Raw genomic sequence first — 27,593 nt, forward strand, 5'->3', positions numbered from 1 at the left:
AAAAACATGGGTGTGTTTATTTACAACTGACATACCCCTACACTCTTACTCATTCATGTAGTGGGGAGCCAAATATCTGGGACCCTCTTATCTTAAAGAGGGCTTCCAGATTCCAATGAGTTCTCCCTGCATCCCCAAAATCAACAGCCTAGAGTGCCCCCCTTCCTGGCCTGCCAGGCTGTGTGCTCAAATTAAGAATCTGGTATGAATTTGAGGGGGGACAATTTAGGGGGTCCCCTTTTAAATCAATACCAAATCCAATATTTTGGAGGAGGGTCCATGTCACGTATTGTAGCCTCATGATTTTTTTTATTTTTTGCATGGGCCCCACCCCCTAAAGTTGATAACAGATATAAAGGGTTTGGTATTTCTTTTGAGGGTGGGGGCCCCATGTCATTTTTTTTAACATGTAGAGCAAAAGTGACATATGGAAGAAAAAAGTTGTTAATTCACTTTTCCCTGTAAGCTTCCTTTTGTAAAAAATGCAATGCCGCCCCCCCCCCCCCCCAAAATAAAAAATATATTAGAACCTCGTCTTTAGTGAGGATCTTGTATGAGAGAGAAGCTTGCAGATAAATGTACATTAAAGGCTTTTTAACCACCTCCCGTCCTCTGCACTGGGGGCACACGGCGCAGCGATTGTTGGAGCGCTCTGTCTCTGAGATCCCGATAAAGACCCAATGACAAGGCCATTTACCAATATCATCAGTTGTGTCCAATCACCTTTCGGCTGTTCGCCAAACACACAAATTTTTAGGGTGTTCGCCAGTGTAAGCTGGTTATTATGGAGCTGGGACGGGAAGCCAGCTGCTGCATCCTTAACAACCGATGTGTCATCAGATGTCAATGGGTTACCCCGCTGACAGCTAAATAATAATAATAAACAAAGTGTCGGTTAAAAAAATTCCTTTCCCTAGTCAATACCAGGCCCTTCACCTAATTTTTTTTTTAAATGGCGTGGGGTTCCAAAGCACCTAATTTTAATCGGGACAAGGGCCTCACCCTCCCAATCGTAGCCTGTAAATAAGGATGGATTTATATCGAGGGACACTATTTTTTTATTTAAAAAAAAGGATTTGTCAAAAACTTGTCTCTTGTTTTTATTAATTTTTGTACACTTTTTTGGTGAATGGGTAGGGGTACTATGTACCCAATACATTCACATGGGGGGGGGCTGGGATCTTGTGGCCCCTTGTTAAAAGGGGCTTCCATATTCTGAAAAGTCCCCCCACCTGCCGACTTCCCCCTTTCTCAAAGCACCCACCCCACCATGTTAAGAACATGTGGAACTAATCCACATCTCCTGGGACTCTCCTGCCAAATTCTCGAAAACATGGGCATGTTGGACGCACTTCCGTACAACCGATAGGTATCTCACGCTGATGACCCCTTCCTGACTTCTACACTCATGCTGATCTCAAGAGATCGACACCACATTCTCTTCTCCAACGTTTCCCCCCCCCTCTTTCTTTTTCCCTCCCCCACCTCTAAGGACATGGATCTCCCAACCCCGACCAGGGGCAGTGCTAGGGAAACCACATGTCATTGGTATAGCCGCGTCTCTCCCGGACATTCAACGCCATCCGCACCTAATCCGATCCACCCCAACGCAATCTCACACCACATTCAGATAGATAAACATAAACATCTTCCCCCGATTCAACCCATACTCACTCCCTCAATCCCCCCCTTCTTCCACCCCCGTATAACCCCCCCCCCCCCCCCTCCTCACCCCCCCCCTTTTTTTCTTTTTTTTCTCCTCTTTTTTTTTTCATACCTATTAAGAACCCGCCTGCAAACCGGCTACTGCTGGAGCCCTCGCATAAGAGGGCACAGTCAGTAGCATCTGACCCCGTAATTACTGACTTCCCATACAAACACACCACAACACTTATCTACCACCTGGGACTCCCTTTCCGACAGCAGCTCCACGAGCCAGATCAGGAGCATACTTCTCAACATTGAGCTTCATAAACAGACACTTTAACCACTTTCAGACCGGACCAATTTGCTGGTCAAAGACCAGACCACTTTTTGCGATTCGGCACTGCGTCGCTTTAACTGACAATTGCGCGGTCGTGCGACGTGGCTCCCAAACAAAATTGACGTCCTTTTTTTCCACAAATAGAGCTTTCTTTTGGTGGTATTTGATCACCCCTGCGGTTTTTATTTTTTGCGCTATAAACAAAAATAGAGCGACAATTTTGAAAAAAACGCATTATTTTTTACTTTTTGTTATAATAAATATCCCCCAAAAATATATAAAAAAACATTTTTTTTCCTCAATTTAGGCCGATACGTATTCTTCTACATATTTTTGGTAAAAAAATCGCAATAAGCGATTATTGATTGGTTTGCGCAAAAGTTATAGCGTTTACAAAATAGGGATAGTTTTATAGCATTTTTATTAATAATTTTTTATTATTTTTTTTTTACTAGTAATGGCGGCGATCTGCGATTTTTATTGTGACTGCGACATTGTCGGGGACCCATCGGACATTTTTGACACATTTTTGGGACCATTGTCATTTATACAGTAATCACTGCTATATAAATGCAGTGATTCCTGTGTAAATGACACTGGCAGTGAAAGGGTTAACCTGTGGGTGGCAGTGTAGGGGTTAAGTGTTCCTAGGGGTGTGTTACTAACTGTGGGGGGGGTTGGGCTTTCATTTAGTGTACACTGATCTCTGCTCCAATCACATGGAGCAGAGATCAGCATCACTAGTTGCTAGGCAGAATGGGAAAATGTTGTTTATACAGCATTTCCTCCATTCGACCGCTCCGTGAGACGATCGCGGGGATGCCCGCGGCGATCGAGTCCGCGGGTCCCGCGACCGGACTCACTGGGGTCCCGACCAGCGCGGGAGCGCGCCGCCGGCGGCGCGCTCCCGATGGCACGGCGGCAACGAATATTGGACGTACATGTACGCCAATATGCCTGCCCGTGCCATTCTGTCGACGTACATCGTCGTGCGCTGGTCGGGAAGTGGTTAAAGTTCAAATTTTATTCTCTTCTCCACCTGATGGAGCAAAGAGATACCTTGTGCGTACTGTTCCGTTTATACTTGCGATGTTTTGTCAATCCCTACCTTTGATATACTGATATGTTCGCTGGTATGCACTGACTGTTCCATTATTTTTGAATGTTTGTATGATGGAAACGAATATTTGTAATTTTGCACTATTATATTATCAATAAAAATTTGTTTGGAAAAAAAAAATGAATAAAAAAAAAAAGAACATGTGGCATGGTATGGTTCAGGAGGGACACTTGCTTGCCCCCCCTTTCCTGACCTGCCAGGCTGGATGCCCGGATAAGGGTCTGGTATGGATTTTTGGGGGCAACACGCCAATTTTTCTTTACATTTTGGCATAGGGTTCCCCTCCAAATCCACACCAGACCGGAAGGGCCTGGTATGGACTTGGGGGGGAGGGACCCTACGCCGTTTTTTTCTTTATTTTTTAATTTTAAATGGGATTTTGACACTTTTTTTACTTAAGAAATTTCATTTTTTCTGCAGCATGTTCTATAAATGCGCCACTTTACAGGCACATTAAAGCGGAATTCCACCCAAAAGTGGAACTTCTGCTTATTGTACTCCCCCCTCCAGTGCCATATTTGACACCTTTCGGGGAGGAGGGGGAACAACATGCCTGTCTTTCACAGGTATGCTTTCCCCACTTCCAGGGAACCTCAGCCGTGGGTATTGACGGCACAGCATCGCAAGGCCAGTAGGAGAGAGGAGCTGAGCCTCACACATGTGCAGTAGGGTTCCTGGCATGAAGCCAAAAGGCTGCACTGCCGGGTTCCCTTATGCCGCGTACACACGACCAGACTTTGAGGGATTAAGTCCGACAGACTTTTGAAGGAGTTCTGACGGAGTTCTGGCAGAATTCTGACGGACTTTCCCGAATGAGCGGACTTGGCCACACACAATCACACCAAATTCCAACGGATTCGAACGTGATGACGTACGACTGGACTCGAATAAGGAAGTTCATAGCCAGTAGCCAATAGCTGCCCTAGCGTCGGTTTTAGTCCGTCGGAATAGCATACACACGAGCGAATTTTTCGCTAGGAACTGGGTCCGGCAGAGTTCTGGCGGAAAAATTTGAAGCATGTTCCATTTCTAAAGTCTGTCAGACTTTTGCGAATCAAAAGTCCGTTGCAGCCCACACACGATCGAATAGTCTGCCGGAATCATTCCGTCAGACTTTGGCCGCGTACACACGGGCGGACTGTTGGCTCAACTTTGTCCGCTGAACAGTGTTTCAGCGGACAGTCCGCTTGTGTGTGGGGCTTCAGCGGACAGTTTCAGCGGACAGTTTGACGAACAAAGTTTTTCGGAAATTCCGAAAAACTGTCCGCTGAAACTTGGTTTGAGCGAACAGTCCGCCCGTGTGTAGGCTACTTTCGAAATGAGCAAACTGTTCCCGCTCGGAGGGAAGTCTGCTCATTTCGAGCGCGTGTGTAGGTAGGCGGGGCCCGCGATGGAGACGTCGCGGGCTCCGCCGCCTGGAATGGACTTAAAGGGGAACCCCAACGCCGAAAAAAATCGGCGTGGGGGTCCCCCCAAAGTCCACAACAGACCCTTGTCCGAGCACGCTACCCGGCCGGCCAGGAAAGGGGGGCGAGCGAGCGCGCCCCCCTCCTGAGCCGTACCAGGCCGCGTGCCCTCAACATGGGGGGTGCCTTGGGGAAGGGGGGGCCGCGCGGCCCCCCCACCCCAAAGCACCTTGTCCCCATGTTGATGAGGACAAGGGCCTCTTCCCGACAACCCTGGCCGTTGGTTGTCGGGGTCTGCGGGCGGGGGGCTTATCGGAATCCGGGAGCCCCCTTTAATAAGGGGGCCCCCGGATACCGGCCCCCCACCCTATGTGAATGAGTATGGGGTACAATGTACCCCTACCCATTCACCTGTAAAATAAAAGTACCCAAAAAAAAACACAACACACGAGATAAAATATTTTTTTTTTTTTGTTCCACAAAAGATAAAATATTTTATTGCACAGCTCCGGGGGTCTTCCGTCTTCGGGGGTCTTCTCGCCAGACTCCTCCGCTATCTTCTTGTAGCTCTTTTGCTAGCGGAGGAGTCCGGCTTTCTTCCTCCCCGCCGCCGGCCTCTTCTCCCGACTTCGGGGGTCTTGTCCCCCTCTTCGGGTCTTCTGTCGCCGCTGTCGCCGCTGTCGCCGCCGCCTTCCGTTCTTGTTCTTCTTCTTGTTCTTCTTGTTCTTCTCCAGGAGATGTTGACACGTCGCTCTCTCCGGCCGGAATGCCAGAGCCGCGCTGTGCGGCCACTTATATAGTGACAATGGGGCGGTGTCACATGGTATATGTCACATGGGTTGGTCACATGGGTTGATGTCACATGGGGACTATGACACCGTAAGGGGGCGGGGTCACCATGTGACCAACCCATGTGACATATACCATGTGACACCGCCCCATTGTCACTATATAAGTGGCCGCTCAGCGCGGCTCTGGCATTCCGGCCGGAGAGAGCGACGTGTCAACATCTCCTGGAGAAGAACAAGAAGAACAAGAAGAAGAACAAGAACGGAAGGCGGCAGCGACAGCGGCGACAGAAGACCGGGCCACCGCCTCTAAAAGAGCTATAAGAAGGCGCGGTGGCCCGGCAGAAGAACGGAAGGCGGCGACAGAAGAACGGAAGGCAGCGACAGAAGACCGGAAGAGGGGGACAAGACCCCCGAAGACGGAAGACCCCCGGAGCTGTGCAATAAAATATTTTATCTCGTGTGTTGTGTTTTTTTTTTGGGTACTTTTATTTTACAGGTGAATGGGTAGGGGTACATTGTACCCCATACTCATTCACATAGGGTGGGGGGCCGTTATCCGGGGGCCCCCTTATTAAAGGGGCTCCCGGATTCCGATAAGCCCCCCCGCCCGCAGACCCCGACAACCAACGGCCAGGGTTGTCGGGAAGAGGCCCTTGTCCTCATCAACATGGGGACAAGGTGCTTTGGGGTGGGGGGGCGCGTGGCCCCCCCTTCCCCAAGGCACCCCCCATGTTGAGGGCACGCGGCCTGGTACGGCTCAGGAGGGGGGGCGCGCTCGCTCGCCCCCCTTCCTGGCCGACCGGGTAGCGTGCTCGGACAAGGGTCTGTTGTGGACTTTGGGGGGGACCCCCACGCCGATTTTTTTCGGCGTTGGGGTTCCCCTTTAAGTCCATTCCAGGCGGCGGAGCACGCAACGTCTCCGTCGCGGGCCCCGCCTACCTGCACATGCGCTCGAAATGAGCGGACTGTTGCCTCGTGTGTGGGCGAGTCCGCTCATTTCAAAAGTTGCGCGGACTTAGTACGACGAACAAAGTTTGCCGTATTTGTCCGCTCAAAAAGTGCCGTGTGTGGGCGTGTTCGTTCATTCAAAAGTTTGAGCGGACTGTTTGCCGAACTTAGTTTCGGCAGACAGTCCCCGCGTGTGTACGCCGCCTCAGGATGTTGAAAAGTCCGGTCGTGTGTACGGGGCTTTATTCGCAATGGAGGCGGCATGCACCCGACAGCTGATGGAAGCATCAGCTGCAGTGCCGACATCGCTGGACTCCAGGACAGGTAAGTGTCCGATTATTAAAAGGCAGCAGCTGCAGAATGTGCAGCTGCTGGCTTTTAATTTTTGCAGCGGTGGGTGGATCTTCGCTTAAGTGAACCCCCGAGGCATTGTATTTAAAGGAAGTTTTAATTAGTATTATTGTACTTTAAGAATAATTTAAATCATTGCTCCTGAAAAAACTTTTTTTTTTTCAATTTTCATGTCCCCAGGGCAGTACCTGAAACCTAATACCCCTTTTATGGTCAATTACTTGCATATAACCCTTTTAAAATGGGCATTTTTGATTTTTACTCTTTGGCTCCCAAAGACTTCAATAGGGTTTGCCATTTGGGTTAGATCATTTCCACTGTTCAGGAGTTCTGCTGTGAAGCAAACAGGGAATGTTTCCCCCATGTCTAGTGGGGAGAGGAGAGATGATCAGCGACATTTCCTCACAGTGGATATCTGCACAGATAATCAGGGTAATCATAGTGCAGCCCCAACAGTGCCCAGCAGTGATGTCACTCAGTGCCAATTAGTGATGCCAGTCAGTGCTGCCTTTCAGTACCCATCAATGCCTGCTCACTAGTGCTGGCCATCAGTGCCGCCAATCAGCCTCCATCAGTGCGGCCTATCCTTGCCTCCTATCAATGACCATACATGCTGCCTATCAGTGTCCATCAATGCCACCTATCAGTGCCCATCAGTGCTGCCTATCAGTGCTCATCAGTGCAGCCTATCAGTGCTCATTATAGCTGCGTATTAGTGCCCATCAGTGCTGCATATTATTGCCTCCTTATCAGTGCCACCTCATTAGTGCCCTTCAGAACCATCTCATCAGTACCCAGCAGTGCAGCCTCATCAGCGCACATCAGTGATGAAGAAAAATTACTAATTTACAAAATTTTATAACACAAACAAAGAAAAGCTTTTTTTTCAACACTTTGTCTTTTTTCGTTTTTTTTTGCAAAAAAATAAAAAACCCAGTTATGATTAAATACGACAAAAAAAAATTCACACTTAAAAAAAATTGGGTACAGCGTTGCATCAGCGATGCAAGCTTAAAATCGGCCTGGGCAGGAAGGGACTAAAAGTGGCCAGTAGATAAGTAGTTAAACTGCATTTTTTCCCATTGTAAATGTTGCTTTTGTTATACTACTTTGTTTATATGGTAGTGATGCACCACTTCAAAGCACTTATTTTAAAGAATATTTTGTTTTTTATTGTTGCACTTACAGCATTATTATATTCTCTGCTCCCTGTATTTTTTATTTTTTTGCATTGGTACATATCCAGCTCCCTCGTTCACTTGTTTGCCAGTCCCTTGACTGTTAGCCTTAAAATAGAAAAATTGCATTGCCTCCATGCAAGTCGAGAACTGACTTGTTCACATTCCTGACAGAATCTAACAGCTGCAAACCCAGAATTGCTAAGTGAAGAGTAAGGATGAGCTCAGGCATGTTCGCATGCTCCATGTGCAGAGCCCGCCAGGAAGTCGGCGCAGCGCTGCACTAATCACAGGCAGTGAGACATTCCCCCGATGCGCGGCTGCAGAGATCGGGCAATGTCTCCCTGCCTGTGATTAGCGCAGTGCTGCACCAACTTCCTGGCGGGCTCTGCAGGTGGAAAATGCGAACATGCCTGAGCACATCCCTAGTGAAGAGCACTTCCAGGATAACTTCCTGGTTTGGACTAGGATCCAAAATGCCTGAACTGATCTTTGCTGAGACAGAAAGTATTGGTAAATCCAAAATTTTTAAGTGCTTACCAGAACAAGAGATGTAAAGATGTTGTAGAGATTGCCGCTTGCTTCCTGTTATGTCCCTTTGACAGGAGGTGAAGAGAAATGTCTCCAACAATACACAGACAGCAATAGCTGTTTTAACCCTTCTCTATGCTTTCCCAAATTCAAAAGGTTTTGGCTATAAATAACCTTTAAAGCTGAACACCAGAAAACCTAAAAATGTTCCCTTGCAGTGGGGATGGACCTGCACTGCAAGAGTTAGCAATTTGTTTAAGTGCAGGGGACTTAGCAAAGCACTTTTACTTAACTACTCCCCTGCTCCTGCAGACTCATCTACACTGCTAGACCAGTCTCCACAGCTTCTTCTTCCATATGCATTGGCGGTCTAATGTATTCTAATAACATTAAGACTGATGCAGAGACAATAGCCCAGTACTGGACAAGAGGACGCTGTGAAACAGTCCACCAGCAGAACATTGGGTAGTGCCATCTGCCAGGGGAGCAGAGGATTAGGGAATTACAGGTACTTTTGTCCCTTAGACATCACATGCACTTAACTCTTGTTGGTCAGAACGCTATTTATTTAATCTAGGGCTGAATCAGGGTTGCCATCATCCCTGTTTTGTTGTACATAAGCAATCTCTGAATTAGGACAGTCTTAAACATAATATATAATAAAACAGTATGATTTATTGAAACACTAATAAAAAATTCTCACATGGGACAATTAAAAACAATTTTGTTTACAAAACACGGAAATAAGAAGGGGTGATACCCAAACACATAAACTGGTTGATTGTACCACAGCAATGACATGGATTGGGTGTTGTATCCAATCCATGTCATTGCTGTAGTACCCAAACTCATAAGCTGATTGTATCACCACTTCTTATTTCCATGTTTTGCATACAAAATTGTTTAATTGTCCCACGTGCTTCAATAAATTATACTTTGTTTATTATATATTGCTATGTTTGGTTGCCTTTAAGAAAGTCCCATTTCAGAGATTGCTTATGTACAACTCTTGTATGTCATACCTCTCTATAGTGTGCATTTGTCTCAATCCAGGGCAAAAAGTGTTATTCCTGTCTGCTTTCATCTCCTGGTACCAGTAGAAAAAAAAAATGTGACCGGGGAGGGAGCTCCAGCACACAGCCTGTAAGTGACAGCATCATCTCTGTTCTTCTGTACTTGGTGAAGGGGGTGTGTCCCTTCCATCCAATCACCTCCCACTGAGCCCTGTAGAGTGTAACTTCAGCTTCCTTCTCTTGAAATCTTCAACAAACTGTATAAATTTTGCACTTTGAACAGATGTAAAGAAGAGATGGCTGCAGATAAACAGGTACAACTTATGTAAGAGGATTTGTTTCATTTGTGTCATCACCTGAGGCTAGTAACTTTAGTGGGTATATGTAAGGGTTTACAACCACTTTAAAGGAGAAGTGTGGGATTTAACATACATATTCATCTATGTGAATATACAGTGGTGTGAAAAAGTGTTTGCCCCCTTCCTCATTTCCTGTTCCTTTGCATGTTTGTCACACTTAAGTGTTTCGGAACATCAAACCAATTTAAACAATAGTCAAGGACAACACAAGTAAACACAAAATGCAATTTGTAAATGAAGGTGTTTATTATTAAAGGTGAAAAAAAATCCAAACCATCATTGCCCTGTGTGAAAAAGTGATTGCCCCCTAAACCTAATAACTGGTTGGGCCACCCTTAGCAGCAACAACTGCAACCAATCGTTTGCGATAACGTGCAATGAGGCTTTACAGCGTCCTGGAGGAATTTTGGCCCACTCATCTTTGCAGAATTGTCCTAATTCAGTTACATTAGAGGGTTTTCGAGCATGAACTGCCTTTTTAAGGTCATACCACAACATCTCAATAGGATTCAGGTCAGGACTTTGGCTAGGCCACTCCAAAGTCTTCATTTTGTTTTTCTTCAGCCATTCGGTGGTGGACTTGCTGGTGTGTTTAGGATCATTGTCCTGCTGCAGAACCCAAGTTCGTTTCAGCTTGAGTACACGAACAGATGGTCGGACATTCTCCTTCAGGATCTCTTGGTAGACAGCAGAATTCATAGTTCCTTTTATCATGGCAAGTCTTCCAGGTCCTGAAGCAGCAAAACAGCCCCAGACCATCACACTACCACCACCATATTTTACTGTTGGTATAATGTTCTTTTTATGAAATGCAGTGTTCCTTCTATGCCAGATATACTTGGACACACACCTTCCAAAGAGTTCCACTTTTGTCTCATCGGTCCACAGAATGTTGTCCCAAAAGTCTTGGGGATCATCAAGATGTGTTGTGGAGAAATTGAGACGAGCTTTGATGTTCTTTTTGCTAAGCAGTGGTTTTCTCCTTGGAACTCTGCCATGCAGGCCATTTTTGCCCAGTCTTTTCCTGATGGTGGAGGCATGAACGCTGACCTTAACTGAGGCAAGTGAGGCCTGCAGTTCCTTGGACGTTGTTGTGGGGTCTTTTGTGACCTCTTGGATGAGTCGTCGCTGCGCTCTTGGGGTAATTTTGGGCGGCCGGCCACTCCTGGGAAGGTTCACCACTGTTCCATGTCTTCGCCATTTGTGGATAATGGCTCTCACTGTGGTTTGCTGGATTCCCAAAGCTTTGGAAATGGCTTTATAACCCTTTCCAGACTGATAGATCTCAATTACTTTCTTTCTCAATTGTTCCTGAATTTCTTTGGGTCTCGGCATGATGTGTAGCTTTTAAGGATCTTCTGGTGGACCTTACTGTGTCAAGCAGTTCCTATTTAAGTGATGCCTTGATTGTGAACAGGTGTGGCAATAATCAGGCCTGGGTGTGGCTAGAGAAATTGAACTCAGGTGTGGACAACCACAGTTATAGTATGTTTTAACAAGGGGGGCAATCACTTTTTCCCACAGGGCCATGATGGTTTGGATTTTTTTTCACCTTTAATAATAAACACCTTCATTTACAAATTGCATTTTGTGTTTACTTGTGTTGTCCTTGACTATTGTTTAAATTGGTTTGTTGTTCCGAAACACTTAAGTGTGACAAACATGCAAAGGAACAGGAAATGAGGAAGGGGGCAAACACTTTTTCACACCACTGTACCCCCTCGCCGGCTCTAAGATTGAGAACTGAGTGCTCACATGACCACTGACACTCAGTTCTCGGTCTTCACTGAGCAGAGAGCAGTGACTGTCAGTCACCGGCTCTCTACTCTGCCCCTCCAGAGTTCACTGGAGTGCCAGGCTGTAAATGGAAAGGAGCAGCTAACTCAGCCTCTCAGTGGCACACAGAGGCTGAGCCAACTGCTGGTCACTCATTTGGATGGATCCTGAAATAAAAGTTGGTTTTCTTGCACAGCCTGAACCAGCTCCATGATGTCAGCCAATTGTCAGCTGAATCTGGGTGACTGGAGTGCAGAAATAAGTGTCCTCTGTGACCCAGAAAAGAAGTATGGCCAAACAAGCTTTAAGGCTAATACTGCAATGTGCACCCGTCCTAACACTCACCCAGTGAGTGTGTTTTCTTGTCACAAAATAACCAGTTTATACTCTCTGATCAGGACTAAGCCACCAATTTTGGAATCAAATACATACCACTCTATGCCATTTCGATAAATCCTTTCCCCAGGGTTGTGGTACAATCCAGCATGATAACATGGACAGTGGCTGGCGGCAACACATTTACCTTCCTCATTCATATACAAATCTTGGTTACAGACACAGCCTTCGGTAGGGACAAATGACAATAAGCAGGTTTCATCTGTTTCACTCAAAGCCATGCAGGTGGGCTGGCATTTATCTACATTGTACTGGAAGTTCATTTTAGATGGACATTCTTTTTCATATTTATCTGAAAGGAAGAAGAACTGTTGATGTTGCTTATCTCATAAATGAATGGGACATAGTGAAAGATTTTAAGTGAGACAATATCTCTAGACATACAGTACACAGTGTTCTGCCTGACACACATCAAATAGGAAGTACAGAGATTTTTCCTCCATCATAAGGTCAAAGACAGCAATTAATTAATGTTTCCTTGACTCTACATAAATGAATTGCTTCCAGGTCCTCAGCTGGGACTTGAAATAGGAATTGAGAAACATTTCGTGCACTTACGGTTCTGTCTTCATATTCACAAGCAGAGAATAGAAATCTGCCAAAGTGAGCTGTAGATAGCAATTAATGTTCACATAGGTACAACCTTCCTACAGTGTGTCCAGAAAAGTTTTGATTTGGCTACAGAAAGGTTTTGTTTTTTGTTTAATGCATGCCATAACGCTTGTTAATGCATTACTTCACTGCAACAGAACACATTATTGTGATTGGGCCCTGAAGATAAGCCAGGATCTACCCGCACAACCTTCTCCCCTATGTGAAGGGATAACCATAAGGCCTCATGTACACTGCTGCTGGTAAACGGACATTCAGAGGCAGTTGGATGATTTTTTTCAGCTTTCCCTGAACTAATTCTATGTTATCTTATGTGTACATATACACAGGTTCGTTTAATGTTGTTTTTGGGCAGTTACGTTTAGATGCCTTTGTTTGAAGACGAAAAAATTAGTTCAGATGCCAAAGTTTCCGACGTTTCGAATGCCAAACGCGTCTAAACGCGTTACCGGCGTTTAGCTGCGTTTTTGTTTAGAAGCCTTTTTAAAAGGTGCCCCTTTTTTTTTTACATCGCAAAACTTAAAAATGATAGCAAATGATGAAAAACCACTAAAAAAATATTTTAAAAACTTGTAATTGCTTGCAATGCTTCATAGACCATTTATATCCCCCTAATGAGCCCATGATCTAATCCAATACACCACTAGCTATACATACATGTTGGAAAAATATCCTGCAGACACATGCTGCTCAATCAATGGATAAGTCCTCTAGCAACAAACTCTGGTCCTCGCACGCAATATCCAAAGTTTTTCCAGCCTCATCACAAAGCAACATCAGGTTTATGTCCTCGCATATGCTCATTATGGGATCCATAGTAAAAGCACTGAAATTGAGGTAGATACAAGTACACTGCTGCTCTCTCATCTGCTGCTACTCACTCTGGTCTCACAGAATGGTCAAAAAAGTTAAATAAGGGGGCGCAGGGAAAGGACATGTCTCCTTAGAGCTCCGCTCCTGAGCTGGACAGACTGGAGAGCCATGGATACCATTCACTCAAAGATTACCCATCACTACCGTCACTACCGTTTCGCCCACAGAACATACTGGCACTGTTATCATGGTCTTAAACACGCCTAAACCAAAGTTTAAAGTTGCTATACCTAAAGAAGTGCCGTCTAGGCCGTCCTTTAAGATGGAGGAGTCAGTTTCCTCACAGACCAGTGCACTGCGCGCTCTCACAGCCCTGTCACACAGCCTGAACCCGCAGGATTACAATGGTGAGTCTGATTCAGATGCTGACAGTTCATAGACAACAATTCACCTTAAATTGTTTAAACAATTTGAACATATGTTACAGAAAGCCCTGAAACAAACGTCTGACCATATTACTAACACATTAACAACAGAAATAAGAGAATTGGGGCAGAGAACAGCAGAATTGGAAGTGAGAGTGGATGAAATAGAGAATCATTCACAACACTATGCCTCTGAAATTGAGTATCTTAAAGAAGAAAATCTAATACTACAGTCCCGCATTGAGGACCAAGAAAATAGGGACCGTCATTCACACTTGAGAATCAGAGGGATTTCTGAAACGATTGTGGAAATCCAAGCCTCCATGTTAGCGCTCTTTCAGGAATTACAGCCTGGCATACCTGTTGAGAGGCTAGAAATGGATAGAGCACACAGAGCCTTAGCTCCACGTAAGCCTAATGGTCCCCCCAGGGACATAATAGTTAAGCTACATTATTATCGCAACAAGGAACAATTACTTGCCGCAGCCAGAGGGAAGGACTTGCTTAATTTTCAGGGTCATGCTTATGAACGCTTTGCAGATCTATCTCCTCTGACTATAGCTAAGTGACGTGCATTCAAAACCCAGCTATTAATACTTCAACGCATACAAATTGCATATAATTGGGGTATTCCATTTTCTCGCCACTTCACTTACCTTGAAACTAAATACACTTGTCGAACCCCTGCTGAACTACAGTCGGCCTAAATAGAAATGGGCTTTGTGGATCGAGTTTCACCCAGTGATCACACTCGCAGACGATCAGCCTCTCATTCCCCCTCTACACAGCAAAATTTACATAAGCGTTGACGCTATGATAATTCATCCCCAATCAATGAAGATATGATGGATTGAAAATTGTTTTGTTGCTCAAACTCTTTTTTATGTTTGCCTTCACTATACAGCAATTTCCATCAATTGGTATACGTCTTTATTTTTTTTCTGGCCGAGATACTTATCCTGACTTGACCTAATATTTTGATCCTTTACCAGGAACTTATCCAGGACCTCCGCCCCCCCCCCCCCCCCTTTGTTTGTGTGTGTGTCTTTTATGTGTTTTATTTAACTATTCTTGTAATTTATCCATAATCATTTGTTGGTCTTCCCAAGTTGGTGAGATGCATTTCTATTTCATGCCTGGTCTCTGCATGAATAAGGATCAATATGCCTTTGGATTTATTGATACAAGTATATTTTTCTTCTATACATCTGTTGCCCATTAGATCTTGTTAACCTTCATAATCTAAAAAAATAGTAATCCTAACAGCTTAAGATGCTTTTGTCTTTGTTTTTTTTTGTCTTGTTATTTAAACTTTTTTCTTTTACCTAACAGGTATTTTAAAATTTTAGTCAAATCTGGCTAAATCAAATTTGTTTTAATATATCTATAATTGAGATTGTATTCGCGTTCATATTTTTTTTACACAGTTTATGGTTCTCTGGTAATGTCCGGCTTTGGGGGTGTCTTTCTGCCCCTTTTACCACCCTCAGTCTCCTGATACCATTATGTGGGTTTCTGAAGGTGGCCCTAGAACTGCTCGGGGTCCATTTGACATACCTCAGAGTTGTTCTCATACCTTATTGTTCAGATACTATTTATATTTTTTTATTCCTTTTAGGGTTGATACATTTTTTTTTCCTATTTTCCTCCCTTTCTTCTTCCTCTCCTGGTGGTAGTTGCGGCTCTCGTCTCAGAATTAGCTTTTTCTGACATGATACTTGTCTTGTATATGTTATGGCACCCTTAAATATTATATCTTCAAACATACAAGGCTTCAACCTTCCACATAAACGTATTAAAGCTATGCACTTTTTCACAGCCAAAAAAGCACGTATTATCTGTTTACAGGAAACCCATTTTACTGACAAAACTTCTCCTAAATTTCTATCTGCCTCCTATCCTTTTTTTTTTTCCCACAGCTTCAGCCACAGTCAAGCAACGAGATACATTGATTGGTTTCCCTTATCTCTCAATTGAAAGATCCTGAGGGCAGATACAGTATCTTCTACTCACAGGTTATATTTTAGATATGGCAATTACGATTGTATCTTATTATGCCCCTAATAAATGCTCAGTGGCTTTTTGTAATACCTTTTTCAGGTTGTAGAAGCGCGTACATTTAGAACAGTAATCTTATGTGGAGATTCAAATGCAACTATTTTCCCTTTTCTTGACAAATCCCCTTTAGTCTCACTTGATACCTCCAATAAGCTCACATTCCAACATTTACTAACCACAAATAAATTGGTAGATACATGGCGTGAACTTAGTAGACACTTCACATATTATTCTTATCCACATAATTCCTTTTCGCGCATAGACCGCATTTTTGTCCTATCTAGTATGATCCCGGAGATACTCTCCTCTAAAATCATTCCCTCCCCTTGGACGGATCATTGTGCACCATAGCCTCTCTAATACCCAGGTCACAGGATATGACCTGGCATATCAATGATTCTACGTTAACTCATCCTTCTCATCATTTAGAGATTGAAAAGGCACTCACAGAATATTTTTTGTTTAATAACACAGGAGATGTTTCTGATCTTACTGCATGGGAAGCTCACAAAACTGTAATTTGGGGATAAATTAATACAACAGGCTTCAGCCATTAAAAGAACAAGAAAGGTCTTATTTGCTAAGCTGGACGCTAAATTTAACGCATGTCATTTGGCTTTCCAATCCTCCCCAACTGCTACCAATAATGCAAAACTAGATAAAGCTCGTCTTGACCTAGACCTTTTTCTAACAGACTCAACGGAAAGACGTATGCGTAAATGTCAGCATACCCAATACCTTAGCTAAGCTAATAAACCTGATATCTATATGGCACATAGTTTAAATGCGATAAAATATTCTCAGACACCAATAAGATTAAAGACATCACGAGATGCATATACTAGTAACCCTGTTACAATACTTGAAGTGTTCCATTCTAATTTAGCTAAACTTTATTCTCACATCTCAGATTTTGATCAGATGAAAGCAGATACCCTATTTGCTTCTATCAATCTTCCCACTATAGACAATGAACAGCTCACCCATCTCGAGAGTCCCATTACAGAATTAGAAGTTCAAAATGCTATAAAAACTTTAAAACCTCATAAACGACCAGGCCCGGATGAGTTTTTAGCATCTTATTATCAATTGTTTGTTCCCATACTGACGCATATATTAACCAGAGCTTTCAATTATATACTTAATGGGCACTGTCACGTACCTGGTGATGGAGCCTGATATGCAGAGGATGGCCTCTCTTACAACTCTGACTTGGAGCCCCTGACAGAGCTGACAGGAAGCACCGAGATGCAGAGTCATACGAGTGACTGGCGGGATCGCTGAACCTTGAGCTGGCTCGGGGCACTCGGCCGGGCTGTAGAGGTGTCTGTAGAAATCCCAGAGCAGTGGTAGGCAGGTAGCTGGAACAAGTAGACAACTGGTCCCCACAGGCAGGAGCGCAGATGCAGCAGAAGGGATGGTGGCACCCTCAAGGCTGAAGAGAAGGCAAGTACAGGCAGGCCGGGTCATACACAACGGGCACATCAGGAACAGGGGCTGAAGCAGAAGCAGAATCAGATTACAGGCCGGGTCGACAAAAGGCTGGCAGCGGAGTGGCAGAAGGAGCAGACAGGTGCGGAGTGGGGGACAAGCCGGGGTCAGATGCAGGCAGGAAACAGGAACATCAGGAAGCAAGCAGGGTCACAACAGTAACAGAAGTCAGGTAGCTAATTGCAGGTTACACAGGGAACGCTGTAGAGCAGACAGCACTGAGCCTGGAAACTGGCTGCGATTAAATAGCCTGTTTGGGCGGCAAAAGCTGTCACATGGTGCGTGCACACCATTGGCATCCTGACAGGGGCAGAGGTAATAGGTCATTTTCTTCTGCAGCCATCTTGGGTGCTGGCATGCCCTTCCTGACATGAAGAGGTAACAGGTCGTCTTCTTCGGCAGCCATCTTGGGTGCTGGCATGCCCTTCCTGACACTGCCCCTCCCCAAAGGGCAGCCTCCGGATGCCCAACTTGGCCCACTTGTCAGGATGGGAGTTCTTAAAAGCCTGAACCAAATCTTGGGCATGGATATTACCTTTGGGTTCCCAGGAGTTGTCCTCTGGCCCATATCCTTTTCATTTTATCAGGAACTGGATCTGATTTCTTCTCTTCCTGCAGTCTAAGATTGTTTCTACCCCAAACTCTTCCTCCCCATCAATAATTACAAGTTCAGGTGGGCCGGAACTTCGTCCTGGAAAGGGGTCAGGAATGGCAGGTTTCAACAAGGTTATGTGGAACACAGGGTGGATTCTAAATGACTCAGGCAACTCTAATTCATACGCAACCTCATTGATCCGTCTCTTCACCGGAAAGGGTCCTATAAATTTATGGCCCAGTTTCTTCGAGGGACAGGCCAGTTTCAAATTAGTAGTTGCTAGCCACACTTGGTCACCAGGGTTCAAGATCAATTCTCCTCTTCGTTTCCTGTCAAAAACGTCCTTATTGTATGCCTGTGTCTTGGCCATTGTTTCCTGTAGCAGTTTGTTATTGGCGTTGAAGAAATTTATAGTTTTGGAAACAGTTGGTACAGGGGAATCTGGAATTGTATTAGACAAAAAAGAAGGGTGGAAACCGTAGTTTGCAAAAAATGGAGATTGCTTTGTAGCAGAGTGTACTGAATTGTTATAAGCAAACTCGGCCAGGGGAAGCAGAGAAGCCCAATCGTCTTGAGAAAATGAGGAGAAACATCGCAGGTACTGTTCGAGGGTCTGATTAGTCCTCTCTGTTTGCCCATTCATTTGTGAGTGATATGCAGAAGAAAATGAAAGTTCAATCCCAAGTGAATCACATAAGGCTCTCCAGAATCTTGATGTAAACTGCACCCCACGGTCAGACACAATATTGGCCAGAATCCCGTGAAGCCTTACGATCTCCTTGACAAAGGTTTGAGCTGTTTCTCGAGTAGATGGTGTGCCCTTTATGGGCAGGAAGTGTGCCATCTTAGACAGCCTATCGACAACTACAAAAATGGTGTTGTGGCCCTCAGATGGGGGGGGAGTTCTACAATAAAATCTATTGAGATAATCTCCCAAGGTCTACTGCAGACTGGTAAGGGTTTTAGCAGACCCCAGGCTCTGGATCTGCTGGTTTTATTGCGGATGCAAGTGGTACAAGATTCTACATATTTCCTACAATCTTTCTCCACCCCCGGCCACCAAAATGTCCATTGTACTAATTCAGTTGTCTTGCCAATGCCAAAGTGACCTGCCAGCACATGATCATGACATCGCCCCAGGATGGCCATTCAGAGGTCTTCTGGCACAAAGACCTTGTCTTTGTGCCAAAGTAGCCCATCCTTTGCCAGTAGAGAGACCCCAGCTGGTGAAGGGTTCCTTACTAGAGTTTGTTTAATTTGTTTTATTAACTCTCCTTGAAGCAACATGAAGTTCCCAGGGGATAGAATGGTATCGGGAGATGAGATTTCTTCAGGTTTGCTGAACATGTGTGATAGCGCATCAGGTTTTGTATTCTTCGATCCAGGCCTGAATGTTAAGTGGAAAGTGAATCTAGGGGTTTCAATCTTTTTGCTGTTCTTAAATACTCTAGGTTCTTTTGATCTGTATAGATCAAGATTGAGTGTGCAGCCCCCTCTAGCAGGTACTTCCATTCCTCCAGAGCGGCTTTGATGGCCAAAAGTTCACGGTCCCCGACGTCGTAGTTCCTTTCAGCATTTGACAACTTGCGGGAAAAAAAAGCAACTGGATGCAGTAGAGCCTTAGCTCCCTGCCTCTGAGATAATATTGCTCCGACCGCTGTTTCTGAGGCATCTACTTCCAAGACATAGGGCAGGGCTGGATCAGGGTGTTTCAGGACAGATGCAGATGTGAAAAGTCTTTTTAGGGTGTCAAAAGCTTTCTGAGCTTCCGGAGACCAAGAGAATCTTGTACCTTGCTTGGTTAAACTTGTAATGGGGGATATGATTGCAGAAAAATTTCTGATGAATTTTCGATAAAAAATTGCAAACCCCACAAAACTTTGGACACTCTTCTTATCACTGGGAGCAGGCCAACCAGGATGGCTGTAACCTTCTGGGGATCCATCTGGATGCCTTCGGTGGAAATGATTAAACCCTTGAATTGGATGCTTTGGCGTTCAAATACACATTTCTATGGTTTTGCATAAAGTTTGTGCTGTCGAAGGCGACTCAATACATTCTTGACGTGACTACGGTGGTGATCTAGAGAGGGAGAGAAGATTAGTATATCATCAAGATAAACGACAACAAAAAGATCCAGGAAATCTCAGAAGACATCGTTGAGGAAGTGCTCAAAAGTAGCGGGAGCATTGCAAAGTCCAAAGGGCGTTACGAGGTATTCGAAATGCCCAAACCGTGTGCGGAACGCCGTCTTCCATTCATCCCCCTCTCGTATGCGAACCAGGTTATAAGCACCCCGAAGATCCAATTTCGTGAAAATAGTGGCCGTACCGAGTCGCTGCAATAGTTCAGGCACAAGTGGAAGAGGGTAACGTTTTTTTACAGTGATCTTATTAAGTTCACGGTAGTCCACACAGGGGCGTAATGAGTGGTCCTTTTTTTCTACAAAGAAGATCCCCGCACCGGCAGGAGAGACGTGGAAGGGCGAATGAACCTCTTTTTAAGGTGGTCATCAATGTAGTCTTTCAAAGCAACAAGTTGAGATTCAGATAGAGGAAAGATCCTGCCAAAAGGAACTTCAACCCCAGGGAGGAGCTCAATTGGACAGTCATAGGCCCTGTGAGGAGGAAGCTTTTCTGCCCCCTTTTTGCTGAAAACATCCAAAAAGTCGTGGCATGCCAATGGAACAACTTGGCGAGCTTCGGACTCCACATCGATGCACAGCAGGTTCTGATGATTCTCTTGCCAGCAATGCTGAAGGCAATAGGGGGAAAGAAACTTGATTTCTTTCGTAACCCAGTTAATGTGAGGGTTATGAGCTTTTAACCAAGGCATACCTAGAATGATTGGGAACAGAGGGGAGGCAATGGCATCTAGGCGTAGAAGCTCTTGATGGTTCTTGGCAATGGTGGTGGATAATGGGATGGTTTAATGAGTAACCAATCCAGATTTAATGGTGGATCCATTTGCCAGATGTACAGAAAGTCTCTGAGCCTTGGGTAGTAGAGGAATGTGATGTTTGGCAGCAAAAGCTAAATCTATGAAACAGCTGCAAGCTTCAGAGTCAATTATAGTGGGAGTCTGGATAACTCCTCCTGGGAGATGCAACAAAATGGAAAGAGCAAGATGAGCAGAGTTATTGGGTAGAGATGGAGGAGAAGCAGATGTAACTGAGAGGTACTTATGGATTTTGACTAGGCAAGACCTCCCATAATGTCCTGATCCTCCACAGTACAGGCAAAGATTTAGCTGGCGTCTGCGCTGGCGTTCTTCCGTAGTCAAAGAAGGGCGGAGGAGATCAAGCTGCATGGGTTCAGATGCATCTGAAGCAGATGTGGCAGGAGCAGGTGAAGCGGGACTGAAAGGACCGGGCACTCTTGGAAGTATCCATACTGGGCGTGACTGGTCAGTGGCTCATTCCGACCTACGTTCCCTTAGGTGACGGTCAATCTGGATTGACAAATTTATAAGTGTCTCCAGGGTGGAAGGGACACCTGTTCGTGCTAGCTCGTCCTTGAGCTGATCAGAAAGGCCCATGCAGAACTGGTAATGCAGGGCAGCATCGTTCCAGCTGGTATGGGATCTCCATCGCCTAAATTCAGAAACCTAGTCCTCCACAGCCCTGCGACCCTGCCGAAGCGTGTGAAGAGCAGCTTCCGCAGTAGCGGCTTGCTGGGGGTTTTCATATAACTGAGCCATGGCTCCAAAAAAAGAGGCTAAGAGATGTGGCCTTTTGTTCAAGGAGCCGGTGGGCCCAGGCCTGCGGTTCCCCCTGAAGCAAGGAAATGACAAACCCGACCTTGGTGGCTTCCAAGGGAGAAGGTGCGTGGTTGTAGCGAAAAATAGAGTTCGCATGCGTTGCGAAAGGCTCTGAACTTGTTGCGTTCTCCTTGGAACTTTTCAGGCGTTGGAACTCTGGGTTCAGGTGGTAGCATAAAAACTGCAGGGGTTGCTGGCATCCCAGAAGTGGAAGGTGCTTGAGCAGGAGCAGAGGCAGACAAGGTCTGTATTACCTCTGCCCCTGGCATGCCCTTCCTGACAGGCACACATTTACAATGGAAACGTTGACCTCCATAATAACTATGCTCCCTAAATCCAGATTAGACTCCACCTGTTGGACCAATTTCCATCCTATATCTCTACTAAATTTGGACATTAAACTTTTAGCTAAAATTATAGCGAATAGTCTCAATCCCATTATAGGCTGCCTAATTCATCATGATCAAACAGGATTCATGCCCACATGACAAGCGGGAGATAATATTTGATGGATCCATTTACTCACTCATGCTGCTAAAAATAGACACATCCCAACATGCCTCCTTTCTTTAAATGTCAGGAAGGCATTTGACTCTGTCACTTATATGCAATGCAATATATTTTGCATAAATGGGGTTTTGGGAATAATTTTTGACCTGAATCTCCTATCTATATGATAATCCATGGTCATATGTTAAATATGCTGGCTACAAATCAGCAATGATAGACATTAGGAGAGGTACGAGGCAAGGTTGTCCCCTCTCCCCATTGATTTTTAACCTTCTCATAGAACCCTTGGCACTATTAATTAGAGCCAACCCTGATATTAAAGGTCTTGAGTTGGGAGAATTACAGCATAAGATCTGTCTTTTTGCAGAAGATGTTTTAATTTTCCTAATTCATCCACATGTTTCTGCTCCAAATTTACTAGACTTACTAAATAAATTTGCTCATATTTCCAGTCTGTTTGTTAACCCTACAAAATCTAATGCATTTAATATTTCTTTAACACAAACTGAACTGATGCCAGCTAAATCTTCTTTACCATTTAACTGGGTATCTCACCAACTTTTATATTTAGCAGTCAAACTTACAAACTCCTTGACAGATCTCTTTGCAGCAAACTACCTTCCATTATTGAAAAAAAATCACCGAACTAATGAAACAGTGGTCTTCTCTCCCCTTGTCGTGGTTAGGGCAAATTATTGCTATAAAGATGACAATATTACCAAAATTTCTGTATTTATTTAGAGTACTTCCTATTTCAATGCCATCATATTTCTTAAGACTAGTACAAAGAAGGGTTATGTCATTTATATGGCGACCTACCAAACCCAGAATACCTCCTGCAATACTTTATCTTCCTAAAAATAAAGGGGGGCTGGACGTGCCAAATTTTACTTCCTATTATCACGCGACTCAATTATCACAGCTTCCTAAGTATCATGCTACTAGAGAAATCCCCTTATGGGTGGTGGTCGAATCCATTGACAATGACCCCATTTTTGTGGCTAATCTGCTATGGCTTCAACCCAAAGATAGAGCCCGCCTTTCCAATCCCATTACTAAACATTCATTGGTTGTATGGGACAAATTTTAAATTTCTCATAATCTTCAATCACCACATAATCCCCTCCTTTCTTTCCTCAAGAATCAAGCATTCTACCCTGCCTGGAAATTTACAAACTCTTTTGCAACATGGTCAACTAAGAATTTGACCCAGCTACACAAATAGACATCTTCCACAGATTTTCATACATTCCCTACACTTTGTGAAATTTTGGGCTTCCTAGGACTGAATCTTTTTGTAATTTGCAAATCAAGAATTTTTATACTCCTCTCATTAGTACAGGTTCAATTCGTATCCAAATGTCACAATTTGAACGTATTTGCAAGAGTGACCCACATATTAGAGGATTGATTTCACTCCTATATTAACATCTCACCGCTACACCTAATGACTCATTTCCCTCATATGTTGCTAAATGGTCGCATGATTTGAATTGTACATTTGACGAAGATGACTGATCCAATATTTGGTTGGCCACCAAAACTTCTTCCCCAAATTGTTATGCATTAGAAACCAATTTCAAAGTTATAGCACGTTGTTATTTGGTACCAGCAAGGATTGCAAAATTTATCCCAGCATACCCAAAAAAAAGGTTGTTTTTCGAGGATGTTCCTCACCAGGTACGCATTTCCATATTTGGTGCAATGTCCGGCAACCCAAGATTTCTGAGGAAAGATATTTGATATGATTTCTAAAGCCTTGGAAATCTCTATACTCCCAGACCCAGCTGTGGCCCTCCTAAATCTTAAACCAGCTGCCATTACTCATACTCAATTTTAACTTCTCATTAATCTTACAACCGCAACCAAACAAACTATATTCAAGGCTTGGAAATCTCCCACCTTAAATGTGGCTGAAGCCAAACATAGGATGTTGAAGGCCCTTCTATTTGCCAAAATGACGGCCGTAGAAAATGATATCGGTAAATTCAACAACATTTGGAAACCTTGGGTTAAAATTTTTTGCCCCATGACTTTGATTATTCAATGTTATGTTGTTGCCACAATAATTCCTATATATATATATATATATATATATATATATATATATATATATATATATATAGAGTGCCTTGCGAAAGTATTCGGCCCCCTTGAACTTTTCAACCTTTTGCCACATTTCAGGCTTCAAACATAAAGATATAACATTTTTATTTTTTGTGAAGAATCACCAACAAGTGGAACACAATTGTGAAGTGGAACGAAATCTATTGGATTTTTGAAACTTTTTTAACTAATAAAAAAATGAAAAGTGGGGCATGCAAAATTATTCGGCCCCCTTGCGTTAATACTTTGTAGAGCCACCTTTTGCTGCGATTACAGATGCAAGTCACTTGGGGTATGTCTCTATCAGTTTTGCACATCGAGAGACTGAAATTCTTGCCCATTCTTCCTTGCAAAACAGCTCGAGCTCAGTGAGGTTGGATGGAGAGCGTTTGGGAACAGCAGTTTTCAGCTCTTTCCACAGATTCTCGATTGGATTCAGGTCTGGACTTTGACTTGGCTATTCTAACACCTGGATATGTTTATTTGTGAACAATTATTTTGTAGATTTTGCTGTATGTTTGGGATCATTGTCTTGTTGGAACATAAATCTCCATCCCAGTTTCAGGTCTTCTGCAGACTCCAACAGGTTTTCATCCAGAATGGTCCTGTATTTGGCTGCATCCATCTTCCCCTCAATTTTAACCATCTTCCCTGTCCCTGCTGAAGAAAAGCAGACCCAAACCATGATGCTGCCACCACCATGTTTGACAGTGGGGATGGTGTGTTGAGGGTGATGAGCTGTGTCGCTTTTACGCCAAACATATAGTTTTGCATTGTGGGCAAAAAGTTTGATTTTGGTTTCATCTGACCAGAGCACCTTCTTCCACATGTTTGGTGTGTCTCCCAGGTGGCTTGTGGCAAACTTTAGACAAGACTTTTTATGGATATCTTTGAGAAATGGCTTTCTTCTTGCCACTCTTCCATAAAGGCCAGATTTGTGCAGTGTACGACTGATTGTTGTCCTATGGACAGACTCTCCCACCTCAGCTGTAGTTGTCTGCAGTTCATCCAGAGTGATCATAGGCCTCTTGGCTGCATCTCTGATCAGTCTTCTCCTTGTCTGAGCTGAAAGTTTAGAGGGACGGCCAGGTCTTGGTAGATTTGCAGTGGTCTGATACTCCTTCCATTTCAAAATGATCGCTTGCGCAGTGCTCTTTGGGATGTTTAAAGCTTGGGAAATCTTTTTGTATCCAAATCCGGCTTTAAACTTCTCCACAACAGGATTACGGACCTGCCTGGTGTGTTCCTTGGTCTTCATGATGCTCTCTGCGCTTTCAACAGAACCCTGAGACTATCACAGAGCAGGTGCATTTATACAGAGGCTTGATTACACACAGGTGGATTCTATTTATCACCATCAGTCATTTAGGACAACATTGGATCATTCAGAGATCCTCGCTGAACTTCTGGAGTGAGTTTGCTGCACTGAAAGTAAAGGGGCCGACTAATTTTGCACGCACCACTTTTCAGTTTTTAATTTGCTAAAAAAGTTTAAAATATCCAATAGATTTCATTCCACTTCACAATTGTGTTCCACTTGTTGGTGATTCTTCACAAAAAATTAAAATTTTATATCTTTATGTTTGAAGCCTGAAATGTGGTAAAAGGTTGAAAAGTTCAAGGGGGCCGAATACTTTCGCAAGGCACTGTATATATATATATATATATATATATATATATATATATATATATATATATATATATATATATATATATATATATATTTTTTTTTTTTACTCTTTCTTTCTTCCCTCTTTCTCTCTTCTTCTTCTTCCTATCTTTTCTTATCCCGATGGATAAGGGAATCTCTCTTTTTTCAAATATGATTTTATATTTTGAAATTGAAAAGCACTGTCTTTTTTACTTTCTCAGATATTTCTCTTATTTCTTATATGTTTGATCTCATATAAATTGTATGTGTAATCCATGATTTGAATACCTAGACCCTCATGTCTTTTGCAATATTTAAAATTATTTTGGTGTAAATATTCCTGATTTATACAGCTTTGCCCCCACCCATCCACAGTTTGTGTCCATCAGGGGTGGATGGGTGGTCTGGAGGCATGTTTCATTAAATACACCAACATTTTTGGGGTTCTAATGTTGGCTATTTAAATGACTCTATATTATTATAAGTCTTATGTTCAGATATAATTCCTTTATAATTACTTATATACTCATTATATACAAATGTTTTATTATTCATGATTTGATTTATTGATTTGAGGTTGCCTCAGCATTCTGTGTATATTAGGCCTAATGCCGCATACACACGACCAGGCTTTCCGGCAGAAAAGGTCAGACGGAATCATTCCGTCGGATATTCCTATCATGTGTGGGATAATCCTATTGTTTTTCTTAAAAAAATTTAGACGGACCTAGAAATAGAACATGTTTCAAATCTGTGACGGACTCAATTCCTATTGGGAAAACAGTTTGTATCCTGGTCCGAAGGACCAAATACAACGCAAGGGCAGCTATTGGCTACTAGCTATTGAACTTCCTTTTCTAGTCCCGTCATACGTCACCACGTTCAAAATGAATGGACTTTCGAAAGGACTTTAGTCCATTCATGTGTGGACAAGTTCGCTCATTCGGAAGTCCATCGTAACTCTGTCTAAAGCCTGTCGGGAAGACTGTCGGACCTTTTCTGCCGGAAAGTCCAGTCATGTGTACACAGCATTAGTGTACTGGCTACCCTTGTGTGTCATTTGTCTGTAGGGATGGTAAACTTGTCATAACACAGCATAACAACGTTTGCAGGCCCATTGGGTATGGACAAGCACATCTAAGCTTCCTTAAAAAATACAAATGCTTGGATCTTACCACAAATATGTTTTCTCCAGTTTTGAAGCTGGATTCCACGCTCAGTACAAGCTCGGATGTAGTTTGAAAATACTGCACATAAACAGTCTTCTGAATTCTTGCACAAACAGGCATCATACAAACAGCTCTACAAGCAAGAAACATTACAAACTGGATCATGAAAGGCAAATACATTTCTGCTTAGTATAAACAAATATAAAACAATACAGACTTTATTTCAAAGGTAACATGGGCCAGATTTGGAACGGGCAGGGCTGATAACTTTTAGTGAAGCAGAGGCTAAAATTATATATAAAAAGGCTTCTGGTGGTATATTTAAAGTGATAGTAAGGGGTTGCTGTTTTTTTTTTAAAATAACAAACATGTTATACTCACCTGTTCTGTGCAGTGGTTTTCATGAGATCAGCCTAGATCCTCCTCCTTTCTGGTTCTCCGCTGGCGCTCCAGCCCCCTCCCTCCTGCCAAATGCCCCCACAAAAAGCAGCTTGCTGTGGGGGCACCCACGCAGGTGTGTTCCTGAGCCCCTGCTCTGTGTGTCCATTTAC

The 27,593-nt window shown here is 43.7% G+C and overlaps 1 pseudogene; it reads left to right on the forward strand.

The window, feature by feature from the left end:
• The window catches only part of LOC143925954 (protein FAM200A-like), a 37,443-nt pseudogene extending 10,328 nt beyond the window's left edge, over window positions 1-27,115 (forward strand).
• The last annotated feature ends 478 nt before the right edge of the window (window positions 27,116-27,593 follow it).

This window comes from Lithobates pipiens, unplaced genomic scaffold (assembly GCF_037356315.1).
Source record: "Lithobates pipiens isolate NorthernLeopardFrog02 unplaced genomic scaffold, aLitPip1_a1.2 Scaffold_10, whole genome shotgun sequence".
NCBI classification, from domain to species: domain Eukaryota; kingdom Metazoa; phylum Chordata; class Amphibia; order Anura; family Ranidae; genus Lithobates; species Lithobates pipiens.